We start from the raw sequence: 19,612 nt of genomic DNA on the forward strand, positions 1-19,612 counted from the left end.
GTTCAATAAACTTAGTGAGAACCTCAACAACATAAAAAAGAGACCAGTGATGGATCCAAAGTGGCCCATATATCATAATTAAAATGCCAAAAGTAAAAGACACAGAAACAGTCTTATGAGAATCAAAAGAAAATCAGTTAGTTACCTATAAGGATGTTTCTATAAGACTGTCAGCTAATTTCACAATAGAAACTTGCAGGCCAGAGGGATTGACAGAAAATATTCGAAGTGATGAAAAGCAAAGACCTTCAACCAAAATTACTTTACCCAGCAAAGATATCATTTAGAATCAAAGAATAGATGAAGAACTTTCCAGACAAGAAAAAGCTTAAGGAGTTTATCATCACCAAGCCAGTAATATATGAAATGTTAAAGGATCTTCTTTAAGGAGAAGAAGAAAAAGACCAAAAATATGAAGAGCAAAGTAACAACAAATACACATCTGTCAACAGTTGAATCTAAACAATGAACAAGCAGAAGAAAAACAGACTCATAATAAGTACAGAGAACATTTTGACAGTTGCCAGATGGGAAGGGTTGGGAGAATGGGTGAAAAAGGTGAAGAGATTAAGAAATACAAATTGGTTGTTACAGAATAGTCATGGGGATGTAAAGCACAGCATAGGGAATATAGCTAATAATATTCTAATAACTATGCATAGTTTCAGATGGGTGTTAGATTTATTGGGATGATCACTTAGTAAATTATAAATGTCTGATCATTGGAGTATACACCTAAACTAATATAATAATGTACGTTAACTGTTTGGAAAATAAAAATGATTTTAAAGTGGGAAAAAAGAATATTAATAAATTTAAGAGATAATAAAGAGTTAAAATGACCTTAAATAGGGTATGGTACTAGTATAAAAATAGACATATAGACCAATGGAACAGAATAGATAGCCCAGAAATAAACCTATGCATACATAGCCAATTTGACCTTTGAATACACAATGGAAAATGGATAATATGGTTCACAAATTTTGTTGTGAAAACTAGAGATACACATAAAAATTGTGAAATTGGACCTTTACCTTACACTGTACACAAAATTTACTCAACACAGTTTAAAGACCTAAATTAACCACTAAAATGATAAAAGTCTTAGAAGAAAACATAGAGGAAAAGCTTTATCACATTGAGCTTGGCAATGATTTCTTGGATATTACACCAAAAGTTCAAGAAACAAAAGCAAATATAGACAACTGGGACTACATCAAATGAAAATCATCTGCACAGCAAAGGAAACTGTCAACTAAATATTGACAAACTAAAGAATGGCAGAAAATATTTGCATACCACATATCTGATAAGTGGTTGATATATAAGTAACTCCTACTACTCAATAGCAAAAGAAAAAGAATAAGAAAAAAAACTGGTTACAAATAGGCAAAGAATTTGAATAGTTATTTTTCCAAAGAAGGCATACAAATGATCACCAGGTATGTGGAAAGATGTTCAACATCACTAATCATCAGAGAAATTTAAATCAATCAAAACATAATGAGAAATCACCTCACACTTGTTAGGATGGCTATTGTGTGTGTGTTTTTTTAAGATAACAAATCTTGACAAGGATGTGGAGAATTTGGAACCTCCTTACGTTGTTGGTGGGAATGTAAAATGGCGCATCTGCTGTGAATAACAGTGTAAAGTGTCCTCAGAAAAATTAAAAGTAGAATTACCATATGATTCAGAATGTGTACTTCTGGGATATGTCCAAATCAATCAAACTTGGGATCTCAGAGGTATCTGCACAACCATGTTTATTGAAGCATTGTTCACAATAACCAAGATATGAAAACAAACTAAGTGTCCATTTACAGATGAATGGATAAATAAAATGTGGTATAAACTAACAATGGAGTATCATTCAACCCCCCCAAAGAAGCAAACACTGCCATAGGCAACCACATGGAAAAACTTGGAAGACAGTATGCTAAGTGATATAAACCTTTAACAGAAGAGCAAATATTGATGGTTCCACTTGTGTGAGGCATTCAAAATAGATAGGCAATAAAACTCAGAGAAGCAGAAAGTAGAATGGTGGTTGCAAGGGGCTGTGGGGAGGAGGAAATGTGGGCTGTTGTTAAACAGGTAGAAAATTTCAGCTATGCAAAATGAATAAGCTCTAGAGACCTGCTGTATAATATTGTACCTATACTAACAATATTCTACCATGTACTTAAAAATTTATTAAGAGGGTAGATCTCAACTTAAGTGTTCTTACCACAGTAAAAAAAAGAAAAGAAGAAGAAATTTATGCTGTCTTGTTCCACTCTTCTTGCCCATGAGTGAATAAAAAATATCCTCCATCAATCTGTGATTTGTTGTAAATATCCATTCATCCCAGCATTGTGCAGAAAACTACTTGGATATCCCAGGAAGATTTCTTTTCATCTCCATACTTGTCAGTTTTACATCCATGCACAAGATAGAAGCTACTACAAGGAAGAATGTTGCAGTGTCTTGGTGCCATGTGATTATACCTCCTGCCTGCTGAGAGAAAATGAATCAAAATATGTGGCTGTCTGTGAACTGTTTGGGGTTAGCCAGGGAGGCCACTCAGGACTTATGGATTTGATTGCTAAAGTCCATTTGTGGTTTCCTATAGATCTCTTTGAAAAGATTTTGAGATCATTACAACATAGTTTGCTTTGTAATGTTTCTATCAAGTCACCATGGTTATCATGGAAACAGTGTATATAACTGTTGTGCCTCATTAAATTTCAAAAGCCCAGTCATTCATGCCTGAGAATACACAATTTGAAATAAGACTTGCTGAAAGGTTACTATTAACCCTGCTAATGAGCAAATATAATTTTTGTCACTTGCAGATGACACTCAGTATGTTTGGGGCTCATATTTCAGAGAAGACTTCTGCATGAGGTTCATTCTAGCAGAAGAAATGCTTCTTGACTATTGACCTGAAGCAGCTCACAGGATGTGCCTGCTCTGTGGCAGATGCTGGATTGGCCTGAGTCCATCCTCGAGGGTTAATCATAAAAGTAAATTCCTGTATTTTTTTTACACCTATCACATCCACTGCTAATTTTGTGACTCTTGGTTTTTGACCCTGGTCTTATGGTTGTATGTATCTTTTCTTATTCTTTTTTTATTGTTGTTCAAGTACAATTGTCTTCATTTTGCCCCTACCACTCCCACCCACCCCAGCCACCCCCACCTCCCTCCCCTGATCCTGCCTCCCTTTGGCTTTATCCATGTGTCTTTTACACTTGTTCCTTCATGACAGTTCCCCCTTCTCCCCCCATTATCCCCTCTACTTCCTCATGGTCACTGTCAGTTTATTCTTTATATTAATCTTTTGTCTTCAATCTGAAAGACAATCTTTCATGAGAGATCAATCTCCTGTGATGTTTGACCACCCCTAGACATGGCAAGGACATAGATATATCTGCCTTATCTGCAACATTTTCTGCTGGCTTCTGATTTCTCTGTCTCATCTAGAGACTGCTTCTAGGGAAGGCAGAGAATGAAGTCTACCAGGATGCTCCCTGTAATACCAAGCTGTTGAGCACACCATGAACCTTCATTTAAGCATTTGTGATCAAGATGGCACTGATAATATTGCAGGAATTCACTCAGAGAGATTAAGGTACCCATGACTAAATGAGAGCTTCAGAGGAGGTGAAAAATAAAATAGAGTAGTGAGAAAGCTATCTAAGCAAGCTGCCCACCCTCATTCAGAAAAGATATTAGTATCTGCACATTACTGCTATGAGGTGTCTCTTTTCCAAAGAGATGAGACATTTCCAAGGTCATACACAGAATGAAGAAATGGAAAGAAAAGTGTGGACCACTTGTTGCTACATTACAGCACAAGTGCTTGTTTGTTTAATCGGCAATATTATCTTAAGTGCAGAGTCCAAAAGGAATGGTCCTATTGCAGAGTATGACAATAAGGACATTTCTGTCTTTGCACAACCTTACAGCATATGAAGTGTTTGAAGACATAAGTGAGGACAGTCTCTGAAATGCTAAATGAACTAACTTCATTTGTTTTCTGAATGCTTTGGCCACTATATTTTTACATCAATCTTTACACACAGGAAGCATATTTAATATCCATGTTATTTACTATGATATTTTAAGGGCTACATTCATTTTTTATCCTAGTTTATTAAGCTGTTTTTTTTTCTTATAAGTTAGGGATAGTCCTATGCCTTTAAAAAAAGTGTTAATGAAACTCTCATATAACTACCACTTGGTTTTTGGGTGTAGGCACCATCACAGTTATTTTGAATAAAAAAGTAAAAAATATAACTTACTATGATTTAAAGCTTAACATTGTCTTAGTTTCTTTAGTTAATTACCATACTTCATTCAACAAACATTTATTGAACACATATGGGCACAGCACTCTGGGAAATACAAAAATGAATAAGACTCATTCTCACCCTATCACTGAATTGACCACCCCCCCAAAAAAAATCCTTAACAGACGGCAGTATATAACAAGTGCCAAAAGGAGGTAAAAACAAAGTGTCTTGGAAATGTAAGGGAAAGAAACTGTACTGTCCTCCAGGGGAGCCAGGGAAAATTTATGGAGGAGTGGCACCTGCACTGAGCCTCGGAGCACAGCTAAAATTTCATTAGAGGAAGTGCAAGTCTATCTAATGACTAAGGGAAGAGAACAGCTTGCACACAAAGTCATGGACCCGGCAGTCTGCTTGCTGGAGTGAAGGTTAGTGGAACAAACTAGTGAGAGACAAGACTAGGAAAGTATATTATCATTGCCTGGGATTTTTTAGCCGTGTATTAAGGACTTCGACCTTCATAATATAAGCATTGAGGAGTATGAAAATTATCTAACAAAGAAGTGGTGTGGCATGATTAGAGTTGTGCCTTGTGGAAAACAGCCTGCAGCTGGGTGCCAAACAATGGAAAGGGAAGACTATGAAATAGAGGTAAGACAGGAAGCTACTGTGATGTACAGAAATATAGGGGATTAAACAAGACTAAAGCCAATAGAAAAAGAGGGAAAAGGAGCCTTGAGAGTCCTGATGGGATGATCAAATGCTGAATTCATTTTTGTATAATGCAGGTAGTCACTGAACAAATACTAAGGGAGAGGTATTTGTTAGTGATGAAGATACAAGAGTAAAACAATATACATAGCCTTTGCTTCTAGGAGCTTGTAGTCTAAAATGGGACAGAAACAAGTAAACATGATATAGTAACAAAATAAAAATAAGAATCGTAAATGTGAGAGAATCTTCCAGAAGGGGGAACAGTATGTGAAATGGTCAAATGTGGGACAGAATAAGCCTGGTACATGCAAGGAGCTACCAGGCCGGGCTACAGCATTGAGTGTAAGGCAGCCAACTGAAAAAGATAAGACTGGAGACATACTAATCTACCAGATACTGGTAGGTCCCATAAACCACATTGAGTGTCTGTATTCAGTGCTGAGGCCAGTGGGAAGAACAAGGGAATAACATTTCCTAGTTTCACTTTAAAAGATCAGGAAGACCATGTGAATGGGAAGAATTTTTTAAAATTAGGGTGGGGAAAAGTGTAGAAAGGAGGAAGGTCAATAATGTTGAGAAAATGATAAAAACCCAAAGGGTTTAACAATCAAGACCTCAGGATTTTTGAGAGAGCAGTTTCAAACAATCACTGGGGCAAAATCCAGATTACGGAGGGTTTGAGAAGAGAAAGGAAGATGGTTGGTGTCACATCAATTTTCAAGAAGTTAAGTAACCAGCGGGGAATAAAAGATAGTTGTAAAAGAAGTGGCAGGATCTAGAAGAGTAGTGTGATGATTTTATTACAGGAATGGAAGAAAGTCAAAGAAGAGATTGCAAAGAAGAGCGGCAAAGGAGCTGGAAGAATCACTAGATGGAGCAAGGAAGGAATTGTATTAAGATGTAATAAGAAGCTGTGAGAAATTTTCCCAAAATCCTAAATCTGAAGCAAGCAAAGCCCTATCATGATTACCCATACTCATTTAGGCAAACTTAAGTAAATATAAAATATTTTTCAGAGAGTCATGTACAGAAATCTATCACATGCAAGATTTGCTTAACAAAATCTTTAGCATTTCTAGGAAGCCTACAGAACTTTGTAGAACTCGTCTCCCAGTTTAAAAGATGTTACTTTAACAGGAACCTAAACAACAAAACAAAGAAACAAGCAAAATATAACCAAAGACGCTGAAATAGAGAACAGGCTGACAGTGTCTAGAGGGGAGAGGGGAGGGAATTTCAGGGGAATTTCAGGGGAAAAGTGGAAGGGTTTACAGGAACAAGTATAAAGGACACATGGACAAAAACTAGTGGGGAGTAGAAATGGGAAGGAGGTGGGGAGGGCTGGGATGGGAGTAAAAGATAGAAAATTGTACTTGAACCACAATTAAAATAAAATTAAAAAAATAAAAAGTACATATTCAGCAAATATATATATATATATATATATAATAAAAGGTACATAGTCAGCAAAAAGAAGAAATAAATTAAAAATAAAATAAAATAAAATATGTTACTTTCTTAGCCGGGAGTATTTACGGTTTAGCAGGGAAGGAAACCTGTAGAAGAGACATTGCATTCTTTCCTTTTAAGTTGATTAAAAAACCCATCCAAATGTGGCTCATAAGGTTTAGATCATAGTTCCTGATCTATTAGGTTTAATTAAACAATAAGGTGTCCTTGCTGGAATGCTCCTTTCTTGCAGGATAGAAAAGAGGCTTCTTGCCAAAAAGAATAAAACACCAGCTGAGAGCACAGCTGGAGGTTTGGACTGTCTGGCCAGGCTGTCGGGGATCAAGCATCCTTCCTTTGCCCTGTTTGTTCTTTTGCCAGGCCGGCACCCAACACTTAAAAAAATGTTTTTATGGGCAAGATGAAGGCATAGGTAGATGCACTATACCTCCACGCACAACCAAGATTAGGACAACAACAATTTAGAGGCAGAATAACACCCAGAACTGACAGAGAATTTATCTGAATGGAAGTTGGACAGCCAAGAAGTTGAAGTAGACCCATTCATCTAGACCGGTAGGAGGGGCGGAGACGAGCAGTGGCGTGGTCCCGGCGTGGTCCCGGCATGGAGTACAGGGAGAACTGGGCACATAAGGCAACCGGGAGCGCGTAAGCCATCTGGGGTGTGCAAGATCGCAGCGGGTGGACCCTGAGTACGCAATAGGCAACTGGAGGACCCAGTGAGGCTGCGATTGTGACCCAGGGAAGAGTGCGAAACCCAGGATCCCAGGGAAGGGACTGAGATCCCAGGAGAACAGAGCTACCACCATTGTTCCCTCCTGCCCCCGCCCCCACATACAATGTCACAATCTGGTGACTGGGGTACCCAGCCCCAGTGAACACCTAAGGCTCTGCCCCTCACCGTAACAGGAGCAACCAGACCAAAAAAAAAAAAAAAAAAAGAGAGAGAGAGACATGTCTCAAATAGAAAAACAGATCAATGCCCCAGGGCTCATCCTTTTGAGCGACCAATCTATCAGGTGCACAGTTCAAAACACTGGTGATCAGGAAGCTCACAGAATTGGTTGATTTTGGGCACAAATTACATGAAAAAATGCAGGTTACCATAAAAGATATGAAGGAAGATGCACAGAGAACCAATAGTGATGGGAAGGAAACTGGGACTCAAAACAATAGAGTGGACCAGAAGGAAGAAAAAAGACAAACAGGAAAGAATGAAGAAATAAGAATTCAAAAAAAATGAGGAGAAGCTTAGGAACCTCCAGGACATCTTTAGACGTTCCAACATCTGAATTATAGGGGTACCAGAAGAGGAAGAGGAAAAGCAACAGATTGAGCACGTATTTGAACAAATAATAAAGGAGAACTTCCCCAGCCTGGCAAAAGAAATAGACTTCCTGGAAATCCAGGAAGCTCAGAGAGCCCCAAAGAAGTTGGACCCAAGAAGAAACACACCAAGGCACATCAGAATTACATTAGCCAAGGTAAAAATGAAGGAGAGAATCCTAGAAGCAGCAAGAGATAAGGGGACAGTAACCTACAAAGGAGTTCCCATCAGACTGTCAGCTGACTTCTCAAAAGAGACCTTACAGGCAAGAAGGGGCTGGAAAGAAATATTTCAAGTCATGAAAGACAAGGACCTATATCCCAGATTACTCTATCCAGCAAAGCTTTCATTTAGAATGGAAGGGCAGATAAAGTGCTTCTCAGATAAGGTCAAGTTAAAGGAGTTCATCATCACCAAGCCCTTATTTTATGAAATGTTAAAGGGACTTATCTAAGAAAAGAAGATAAAGAAAAAAAATGTATAGTAAAAGGACAGCAAACTCACAATTATTAACAACCACACCTAAAGCAAAACCAAAACAAACTAAGCAAACAACTAGAACAGGAAAGGAACGGAACCACAGAAATGGAGATCACATGGAGGGTTAGCAACAGGGCAGTGGGAGGAGGAGAGAGGGGGAAAATGTACAGAGAATAAGTAGCATAGATTGTAGGTTGAAAATAGATAGGGGGAGGGTAAGAATAGTATGGGAAATGTAGAAGCTAAAGAACTTATAAGTATGACACATGGACATGACTAAAGGGGGGGATATAGGTGGGAAAGGATGTACAGGGTGGAGGGGAGTGGCAGGGGGAAAATGGGACAATTGTAATAGCATAATCAATATAATATATTTTAAAAAAAGAAAAGAATGTATCCTCTTGTTTAAGCATTGGGATTAGGCTTCTTCATATTTGAAGGTGAAAGACTCTTAACAAATATAGGAATGCATACTTACAAATATGTTACAGAGATTATCTTGAATCAACCCTAATCTTTTTTAAAGAAATATAATTCATAAACTTTGATACTTTAATCACCAGTAACAAATTACTTGTGATGTGCCTGATGACTGATAACAACACACAAGTGCTGAAGTTCAGAACTGCACTATGTACCAGCTATAAGGGGATGACAACAGATAGGAGTAGTCAGAGAAGAATACAAAGTTTAATACATTTCCCAATTTGGAAATCAAAATAACATTCTATTGGATATGGAGACACGTAAAAAAGCATTGTCTATAAACTCAGAGTGGATTGAGGCTTTATGGGGCTTAAAGCTTTTTTCAACTTTGAGTTCTCCTTTTTGAAAAAATTTCAAAATTACAACAGCAAAATCATTAAGAACTGTGAAAGATCTGAGATGTTATATAACTTGCAAGCTAATGAGTTAGCTTGGCCCAGTTTCAAGGATGCTGGTAGAAGACAGAGGCTCCTGGGTCAGAGGCAAGTGGGTCTCAATCTTGTTCCTCAGCTTTTACTGAGATATAATTGACATATAACATTGTATTAGTCCAAGGTGTACAATATAATGATTTTATGTATGCATATACTACAAAATGATTACACAATAAACTTAGTTAACAATAGTCAAAAAAAAAGTTTTTATGTCAATGCATCTATCACTATCTTAAAAGGAGAAGCCTTCCTTCCAACAACCATTGACTGGCTTAATCATGGAGTGTAAACATCACAGGAATCATTGGGGACGTAGGAGGAGGTTAGAAATATAGATAGAATGCTGCAACTTGGTTTCACTCATATCTTCCTTTCCTCTTGATGTATCTTCTTGTTACTTGGATCTTGATTGTAAACCTGGGGACATACAAACCCTGTACTATTCAGAAGGCAAACTGAAATAAAGTAGTTAATTGACTCTCTCAAGACACAAGTGCTTCACTAGAAAAAATATTGTTTTTTAAAGTTTTGTCTTTCTCACAGGAAAAAAAGAAGGCATGAAAAAATAAATGACCAATGTGCCATATTTCATTGAATATCTAAAGCATACTTGATTGGAATACATATCCTAATTTCAGATAAGGTAAACATGAAAGGTATGTCTTGGAACCAAGAAATACAGTATCTTGAGATGGTGAGATTGAGAGCAGATGGAATTAAACATCAGGTTGTCTTAATGTTTTCTGTAAAAAAGGAAATGATATTGTCAGCTGAGAATGAGATGACCTTAAAATATGATGAGGGTTGAAGAAAACAAGAAGTGTTTGGAAAAGACATTGCTGGAGATGATAAGGAATAAGTGAAAAGTTCTTTGCACTGAAACTGCTCTTTCTGTTGAATTTTAAGGTACTGTCTCCTATTCAGGAATGCAAGTTAGAAATTTGAGATTATCTCTAATTCTGCCTTTTCCATCTCCTATACCATGCCAGTCACCAAGTTTCATTAATTCTGTATCCTAAATATTGATCAAGGCATTCTCTTTCTTTCTCCACTGCAATTCTTGTTGTTAAGTCTCGTGTCATTCCTAGCTTTAAGTATTAGTATAATCTCTTCTATTAACCAGCCTCCAATATGGGCCCCAGTGTTCTCTGACTGCTGGTGTTCACTCTTCTGTAAGTTCCCTCTCCCATGTCATAGAAACATCAGGCGATGAGACCACTAGAACATGGCAGAAGTAATTGTTATGTCCCTCCTCAGCCCAGGTTGTAAAAGACATAACTTCCGCCTTGCTTGCTCTCTCTCTGGGATCACTCACTGTAGGGGAGGTCAGCTGTCCTGTCACAGTCTCACTCTGGCAGCCCTTTAGGAGAGACCTTCATGGCATAAAACTGAGGCCTACAAAAAAGCCAATAAGGAATTAAGGTCTTCTGTCAACAGGCATGTGCATGGAATTGGAACTGGATCCACGATTCCTGCTTAAGGCTTTAGATGACTGTAGCCCCAGCTTTATGTTTTAAACCACATTATTGAGGTATGATTGAAATGCACTGTATACATTTAATGTATACAACTGGATGAGTCTAAGGATAACTATACATCTGTGAAACTATCACTACCATCAAGGCCATAAACGTATTCATCACCTCCCAAAGATTCCTACTGCCCCTTTATTGTGTGTGTGTGTGTGTGTGTGTGTGTGTGTGTGTGTGTGTGTGTGTATGTGGTGAGAACACTTCACATAAGATCTACTCTCTTAGCAAATTGTAACTATACAATACTGTATTGTTAATGGTGGGCACTATGCTGTATAGAAGGTCTCTAGAACTTATTTATCTTGCATAACTGAAACTTTTCACCCTTTGACCATCACCTCTCCATTTCCCCTGCTCCCTGACCCAGGAAACAGCCATTTTAATCTCTGCTTTTATGAGTTTGACTATTTTTTTATTGTTGTTCAATTACAGTTGTCCCTATTTTTCCCCCATTACTCCCCCCTGCCCTACCCACCCCCAATTTCCACATTCAATTCCCTCCCTGACTTGACCCTTTCTCTTCTTTCCTCCATTGTCCCCTCCGGGCCACTGTCAGTTTGTTCTTTATTTCCATGTCTCTGGTTCTATATTTTAGATTCCACATATAAATAAGATCATCCAGAATTTGTCTTTCTGTGTCTGGCATATTTCACATAGCACAATGTCCTCCAGGTCAATTCATGTTCCTGCAATTTCCTTCTTTTTAAGATTGAATAATATTTCATTATATGTTTATACCACATTTTCTTTTTTTAATTCTTTTTTTTTCAGTTTTATTGAGATATAATTGACATACAGCACTGTATAAGTTTAAAGTATACAATGTAATGACTTGACTCACACATATTGCAAAATCATAAGTGTAGTTTATCCATCATCTCATATAGATATAAATTTTTTTTCTTGTGATGAGAAATTGAAGGAGTACTCTCTTAGCAGTTTTCAAATGTACCATATGGCAGTGTTGTAGTACCTTATACCCCAATACTTACTTATCTTATAAGTGGAAATTTGTACCTTTTGACCACTTTTCTCCAACTCTCTACTCCCCACCTCTGCTAAACACAAATCTGATCTCTTTTTCTATGAGATTTTTTTTTAGATTCCACATATAACTGAGAGCATCCGGTATCTGTCTTTCTCTTTCTGATTTATTTCACTTAGCATGTTGCCCACAAGGACCATCTCTGTTGTCACAAATAACAGGATTTCCATTTTTCAGTAGCTGAATAATATGTCATTCTCTATGTGTGTGTATATGTCACAACTTCTTTATCCATTCATTCATTCATCAATGAACACTTAGATTGTTTCCATGTCTCAACCATTATAAATAAAGCTGCAGTGAACATGAGGGTACACATATCTCTTTGACATAATGTTTTTATTTCTTTCAAATATGTACCCAGAAGCAGAAATTTTTATTATATGGTAGTTCTATATTTAATTTTTTGAAAAACCTCCATACTGTTTTTCATAGTAGCTTCCCCAGTTTACATTCCCACCAACAGTGCACAAGGTTTCCGTTTTCTCCACATTCTTGCCCACATTGTTATCTCTTGTCTTTCTGGTGATAACCATTCTAACAGGCATGAGGTGGTGTTTCATGTGGTTTTTTATTTGTCTCCCCTGATGTTTAGTGTTGAGCACCTTTTTGTGTACCTATTGGTCATTTGTGTATTTTTGGGAAAAATGTATATTTGGGTCCTTTGCCCATTTTTAAATTTATTTTTAAGTTTTAATTTTTATTATTTTTAGTTTTAATTTTTTAATATTTTATTGCTTATGCTATTGCAGTTGTCCATTTCTTCTCCCTACAACCCCTTTACCCAGACCATACCCTTTGTGGTTCTATGAGTTCTTAATATGTTAGATATTAACCTCTCATCAGATATATGATATATATATATGATATATGTCTTTTTTATCATTTCTCTTGCTGTGCAAAAGCTTTTTATTATAATATAGTTCCACTTGTTTACTTTTTATTTCATTGTTTGTACTTTAGCTGTCATATGCAAATGATCAATGCCAAGGCCCATGTCAAGAAACTTTTTCTCTCTCTCATTTTTTTACAGCCACGTAGTATTCCATTGTGTAAAGTAACACAGATTTTTTTTATTCACTCATCTACTAATGGGCACTTGGGCAATCTTACCTGTTGCAACAGCATGGATGGATCTGGAGAGTATTATGTGAAGTGAAATAATCCAGTCAAAGAAAGACAAATACTATATGATTTACTTATATGTGGAATCTAATGAACAAGACAAGCAAATGAAATAGAAGCATACTCATAGACACAGAAATCTGATTGACAGCTGTTAGAGCTCAGAGAGATTAGGGAGCTAGGTGTAAAAGGTACAGGGATTAAGAAAAAAAACCCTCATAGACACAGACAACAGTATGGTAATTACCAGAAAGAAAGGAGGGCGGGGGAGGTAGAAGAGGTAAACAGGGGCTAAATGATAATGGAAGGAGACTTTGGGTGATGAACACACAATTCAAAATGCAGATGATATACTATAGAATTGTGTACTCGAAACCCATATAAATTTATTAAGTATATTGCCCCAATAAAGTCAATAAAAATTAAAAGAAATAAAATGTAAAAGGAAGATGTTTTCTGTTTTCTTCTAGGAATTGCATGGTTTTCAGTCTTACATTGAGATCTTTAGTACATTTGGGGTTAATTTTTGTGAGTTGTATAAGGTAGGAATCTACTCTCATTCTTTTACATAAGAATATCAATTTGTCCAGCATCATTTATTGAAGAGACTTTCTTTTCTCCATTGAATATTATTGGTTCTCTTATCGAATATTATTTGATTATTTATGCATGGGATTATTTCTGGTTTCTCAATTATGTTCCATTGGCTAAAGTTTCTGATTTTATGCCAATACAATACTGTTTTGGATACTATAGCTTTGTAATATACATTTGAAATCAAGACATGTGATGTCTCCCACTTTGCTCTTTCTCACGATTGCTTTTGCTTGGGGTCATTTGTAGTTTCATATTAATTTTGGGATTGTTTTCCTAGTTTTGTAAAAACTGCCACAGGAATTGCATTAAATCTATTAACCGCTTTAGGTAGTATGGATATTTTAGTAATATTAAGTCTTCCAATCCATGGTGAGAGAGGATATAATTTTATTTATTTGTGTCTTCTTCAATTCCATTGATCCATGACTTAGCATTTTCAGTATAGAGATTTTTTACTTCCTTTGTCAAATATATTTCTAAATATTTTATTGTTTTTGATGCTATTGTAAATGGAATTGTTTTCTATAATTTTTGTCAGATAATTTGTTGTTAGTGTATATAACTACTACTGATTTTTATATGGTGATTTTGTTTCCTGCAACTTTACTGAATTAATTAATTAGATCAACAGTTTTTTGGTAGAATCTTTAAGACTTTCTATATATAAAATCATGTCATCTGCAGAGAGGGACAGTTTTACTTCTTCTTTCCCAATCTTATTGACTTACTTCTTTTTCTCACCTGATTGTTCTGGGCAGGACATCTAGTACCACACTGAATATGAGTAGTGAGAGTTGGCACCCTTGCATTAGTTCCTACCTTAGAGGAAATGTCAGTTTTTTCACCACTGAGTGTGGTGTTAGCTTTGAGGTTGTCATATTTGGCTTTAGTTATATTGAGGTACATTACTTCTGTACCTAATTTGTTAAGCATTTTTATCATGAACAGATAATGAATTTTGTCAAAAACTGTTTCTGTATCTATTGAGATGAATAATCATTTACTCTTTCATTCTATGAATGTGATGTATCACATTGATTGATTTTTCATCCTTGTATCCCAGGATAAATTTCCACTTGATCATGGTGAATGATCTTTTTAATGTACTGTAGAACTCAGTTAGTTAGTATTTTATTGAGAAATTTTGTGTCTACATTTTTCAGAGATACTGGACTGTAATTTCTGGTAGTGTTCTTTTCTGGCTTTGATATCAGCTGATTCTGGCCTTGTAAAATGAGTTTGAGAGTGTTCTCTATTTTTCTAGTATTTTAGTGGACTTTGAGAAAGATTGGTATTAGTTCTTCTTTAAATGTTTGATAAAATTCACCAGCAAACTTTCTAGAGTTTGGTATGTCTTAACTGGGAAATTCTTTTTATTTCTAATTAACTCTCTTTACTATTAACTGGACTATTCAAATTTCCTATTTGTTCCTGATTCAGTCTTGGTAGGTTATATATTTCTAAGAATTTTTCCATTTCTTCCGGGTTGTCCAGTTTGTTGGCATATAGATGTTCAGAGTAGCCTCTTATGATCCTTTGTATTTATGTGGTATCAGTTGTAATGTCTCATTTTTACTCATAATTTTATTGATTTGATTTTCTTTCTTTTTTTCTTGGTTAGTTTGGCTAAAATTTGGTAATTCTCTTTATCTTTTCAAAGAACCAGCTCTTAGTTTTATTAACTTTTCTATTTTTCTGTTCTCTATTTCATTTACTTCCACACTAATTTCCTTTCTTCTACTAACTTTGTACTTAGTTTCTTCTTTTATTTTTCCCCTGAAGGTTAAAGTTAGGTTTTTAAAAATCTTTCTTGCATTTTCTATCCTACATCCCATAAGTTTTTGTATGTTGTGTTTCCATTTACATTAGTCTCAATATATTTTTATTTTTTAATGTCTTCCTTGATCCATTGGTTGTTTAAGAGAGTATGATTTTTTAATTTTTTAAATATTTTACTTATTTACTTTTAGAGAGTGAGAAAGGGAGTGAGAAAGAAAGGGAGAGAAATGTGCAAGAGACACATTGCTCAGTTGCCTCTCACACGCCCCCAAATGGGGACCTGGCCGGCAACCCAGGAATGTGCCCTGACTGGGAATGGAACCAGTGACCTTTCATTTCACAGGCCAGCATTCAATCCACTGAGCCATACCAGCCAGGGCTAAGAGAGTATGATTTAATTTCCATGAGTATGATCATGGTTTTGCAGTTTTCTATCTGTTATTGATTTCTAGTTTCATACCATTGTGGTTAGAGAAGAAACCTGGTATAACTTCAGTCATCTAGAACCTGGTAAGACTTGTTTTGGGATCTAACTAACGTTTTGTTTCTACTAAAAAATGTCATGTTCTCAGTGCTGGTTTTTGCAGACTCCTCCCTCCCTTTTCCATCAGAATCAGATTCCCCGTAATCAAGCCCCCCAGATTCCTCAGTGACCCTCATGAGTCAAGACTGGACTAGAAACTCCCAAAAAGCTACCCATAATTCTGAGGGACCTAGATGTCACCCCAAGTTCTCTTTTTCCACTGGAGAAATGATAGGCTCATCATAAATTCTCAGTGTGGTGCTGTGATAGTGTGGAGGAGGGGTAGTATGGTCCATGTGTAGCCCACTCCTCTTACCCTTCTAATGTAGTTTGTCTTAGTCTCTATGGTGCAGGGGGTGATTCAGGCTCATTTCTGTGTTCCAAGATTTTCTCCATGGTGTCTTGCCCATGAGTAATTGTTGGTAGTGCTTCTTGTGAGTGGGAGCAAAGTTGGGAACAACCTATTTCAGCATCTTGGTAACATCAGTCTTCCACATTTTCTTGATCCATTCATCTGTAAATGGATATTTACATTATTTTCATATATTGGCTATTGTAACAATACTTCAATGAGTATGGAAGTGCTGGTATCTCTTCAAGATCCTGATTTCAATTCCTTTGGCTAAATCTCCAGGAGTCGGTTTGCTGAATCATATGGTAGTTCTATTTTTAATTTTTAGAGGAACCACCATACTGTTTTCCATAGCAGCTTTACCAATTTACATTTCCACCCACAGTTTCCATTCCATTCCATACCAGGGCTTCCCTTTATTCTCACAAATGCTTGTCTTTCCTTTCTTTCTCCCTTCCTTCCTTCCTTCCTTCCTTCCTTCCTTCCTTCCTTCCTTCCTTCCTTCCTTCCTTCCTTCCTTTCTTTCTTTCTTTCTTTCTTTCTTTCTTTCTTTCTTTCTTTCTTTCTTCCTTTTCTTTCCTTCCTTCCTTCTTTCTTTCTTCTTTCATAATAGACACACTAATGCATAAGGTGATAGCCCATTGTGTTTTTTTGATTTGCATTTTTTTGTGATGATTATAATGCTGAGCACCTTTTCATGTAACTGTTAGCCATTTGTATGTCTTCCTTGAAGAAATTTCTGTGTCCTTTGTCCATTTTTAAACAGGTATTTGGTCTTTTGTTATTTTTTTTACAAAGTACTGTATATAACTTTCATGTATAATTTGAAAGAGTGTTAACAAAAAGAATACCCATCATCCAGGTCAAAAATACAATGCTGTCAATGTCTTTGGGATATCCTGTCTGTCCATCACTAATCATATCCCCTCACTTTCCCTTCAGAGTTAAGCTCTATTTTATGTTAATTGTTCTCATTTTCCTTTATAATTTTATTTCTAATGTGTATTACTCTATTTAAATGATTTTGCTAGTTTTACCTGTTTCTGAACTCAAATTTATATACTTCTGTGTATTATTTGGTTTCTTAACATAGGGTTCATGCATGTTAAAAAAAGCTCTAGTTCATTTTATTTTCAGCTGCTACAAAATGTTTCTTTGTTTGTATAGTCCTCAATATATTTGCCTAGGCCTCTGCCATAAAGCACCGTGGTTTGCTTTGCTTTGAGTTACTGTTATAAACCATGCTCTTGTGAACTGTCAACATACAAATCTCTATTAATCTCACCTGTTGCTTAACATCTGGCACTAACAGCCAATTTGCTCCTAAATTATCATCTTAGCAATATTTGTATAAGCCAAGAGCCCTAGAAAGATAAGGATAAGGACCTCCTCTGGAGCTAATTTATTTATGTTTCCAGAAAATAAAGGTAGACACAACCCCCTACCTAAAGATGGTTCAGGGTAATAATGATAAAGATGCCTCCCCTTAGTCCCCAGAGAGAACTTCTTGCATTTCAAGCTAATAAGGTGATGTCTCTCTCTCTGGAAGGGAGGATAGGCAGGTTTATTGGCAGCTCTTACATACAATCAGAGTCTCTCAGGGTTTTTCTCTGTAATGCATTTTCATTGTGTTTACAAGCAGCACCTGGCCCTCACCACATCATCCTGAAGGAATTGGGGCCTGCAGGTTACTCTGATCACTGTTTTTGCTGTGAATAATTTATCTTTTGTCTCTAACTCTGACATCTTTTTGCCAGTATCTATGAATCTTTGATGGGCTAACTTAACAAGTTAGCAGGATTGCTAGCCAGATGAAATCATCAAGTTCCTTATTTGATGGTACCGGGGAGTCCAACCTGCAGCCATGGGCCTCATGCAGCCCAGGATGACTGTGAATGTGTCCCAACACAAAATCGTAAATTTACTTAAAACATTATGAGATTCTTTTTTGTGGTTACATGTCACAATGTATATTATGTGTGGCCCAAGACAACTCTTCTTCCAGTGTGGCCCAGAAATGCCAAAGGTTGGACACCTCTGACTGGGAGTTAACATAAATATTCTTGTGCATGTCTCCTGGAGCACTTGTTCAAAATTTCTTAGGTGAAATCCCTAGGAAAAAGAATAGCTAGCTCATAACTTCACTAGTTAATGACAAGTTGTTTTTAAAAGTGGCTAAACCAATTTGCACTCCACTTGTTAATGCTAAAGTGTCTTTGGTTCTGTATCTTCCCCAATACCATACGCTCAGTTGATTCAGTTTTTCTCAACCTCTTTTGTGTGAAAAGGCAGCTTATTATGATTTTAATATGCAACTCACTGATCTAGTGCAACTAAGCAATTTCTCATATACATAGTAGCAATCTTGTTTCCTTTTCTAAGGAAGGCCATGGTGCATGGCTTCTATTGGATTGATTGTCTTTGTCTAGTTAATTTCAATAAGTTCTTTATTTTTCTGGAGCTTAGTCATTTATTAGTTACATTGTATGTCAATTCCTTCCCCAAGTTCTTTGCTTTTTTTCTTTACCATGTATTTTGATAATTAGAAAAATGTACCTTTAATGAAGTAAAATTTATCAATGTTTTTCTTTATAATTTTTGTTGAGGATCTTATTCCAGAATCATTCCCTACTCTACAAAATATAAAAAGGTGCATTGTGCAAAATGTAAAAAGGTGCAAAAGTGTTAACATTTTGTGTTTAACACTTGAATCTTTGAACCATCTAAAGCTGATTTGTTTGTATCTTATGGGGGAAGACACCACTTTAATTTTTCCCTTGTGGGTAAGAAATTCTCAGAGTATAGTTTATTGAATTGTCTGTCCTTTCCACACTGAGTTACAGTGCCAGGTCTGTCATATATCAGATTTTGACATACAGGTGAGCCTAATCTAGGCTGTGTGTTCCATTGGCCTCTTTGTCACCCCCTGCCTCAATGCACATTTCTATAGTTATATAATTACTCTGGCATTATGATGTCTTGTCAGCTGATATGGCAAGTTTGTTTCCAATTCTTCAAATATGTACTTGCTTTTCTGAATACTTTTAGAATGAGCTTGTCAAGATCTATAATAAACAGGGACTATTTTAATTAGAAATCTATTTAATCACAAATTGACTTTTGGTAGAATTTATAATATTATATATTTCTGGTGATGAACTTGTTTTATTTTTATATTTATTTAGATTTCACTAAAAACATCTTGCATATCTTTTGTTAGATTTGTACTGATACTTTATTTTGTATGTTATTTTTTAAAATTTTATTTAAATTGTTGTTGCAGTACAATTTTCTATATTTTACTCCCATCCCAACCCACCCACCCAACCCTCCCCTCCTCCCTCCCATTTCCACCTGCCCCTAGTTTTTATCCATATGTCCTTATACTCATTCCTGTAAACCCTTCCAAAGGTTGTGGGTTATTGTTAAGCTGATGTTATTATTAAAAATGGCGTCCTTTTAAATTGT

At 36.2% G+C, this 19,612-nt stretch overlaps 1 long non-coding RNA gene across 1 annotated transcript; it reads right to left on the reverse strand.

Moving 5' to 3' along the window:
* Positions 1–704: 704 nt before the first annotated feature.
* Positions 705–18,137, reverse strand: LOC118500160. Its single transcript, XR_004902702.1, has 3 exons — positions 17,988–18,137; positions 5,139–5,143; positions 705–715 (listed from the first exon to the last, which is right to left on the reverse strand). It is a non-coding gene; the product is annotated as an uncharacterized LOC118500160 (long non-coding RNA).
* Positions 18,138–19,612: the final 1,475 nt, after the last annotated feature.

This window comes from Phyllostomus discolor, chromosome 1 (genome assembly GCF_004126475.2).
Source record: "Phyllostomus discolor isolate MPI-MPIP mPhyDis1 chromosome 1, mPhyDis1.pri.v3, whole genome shotgun sequence".
Lineage (NCBI taxonomy): Eukaryota > Metazoa > Chordata > Mammalia > Chiroptera > Phyllostomidae > Phyllostomus > Phyllostomus discolor.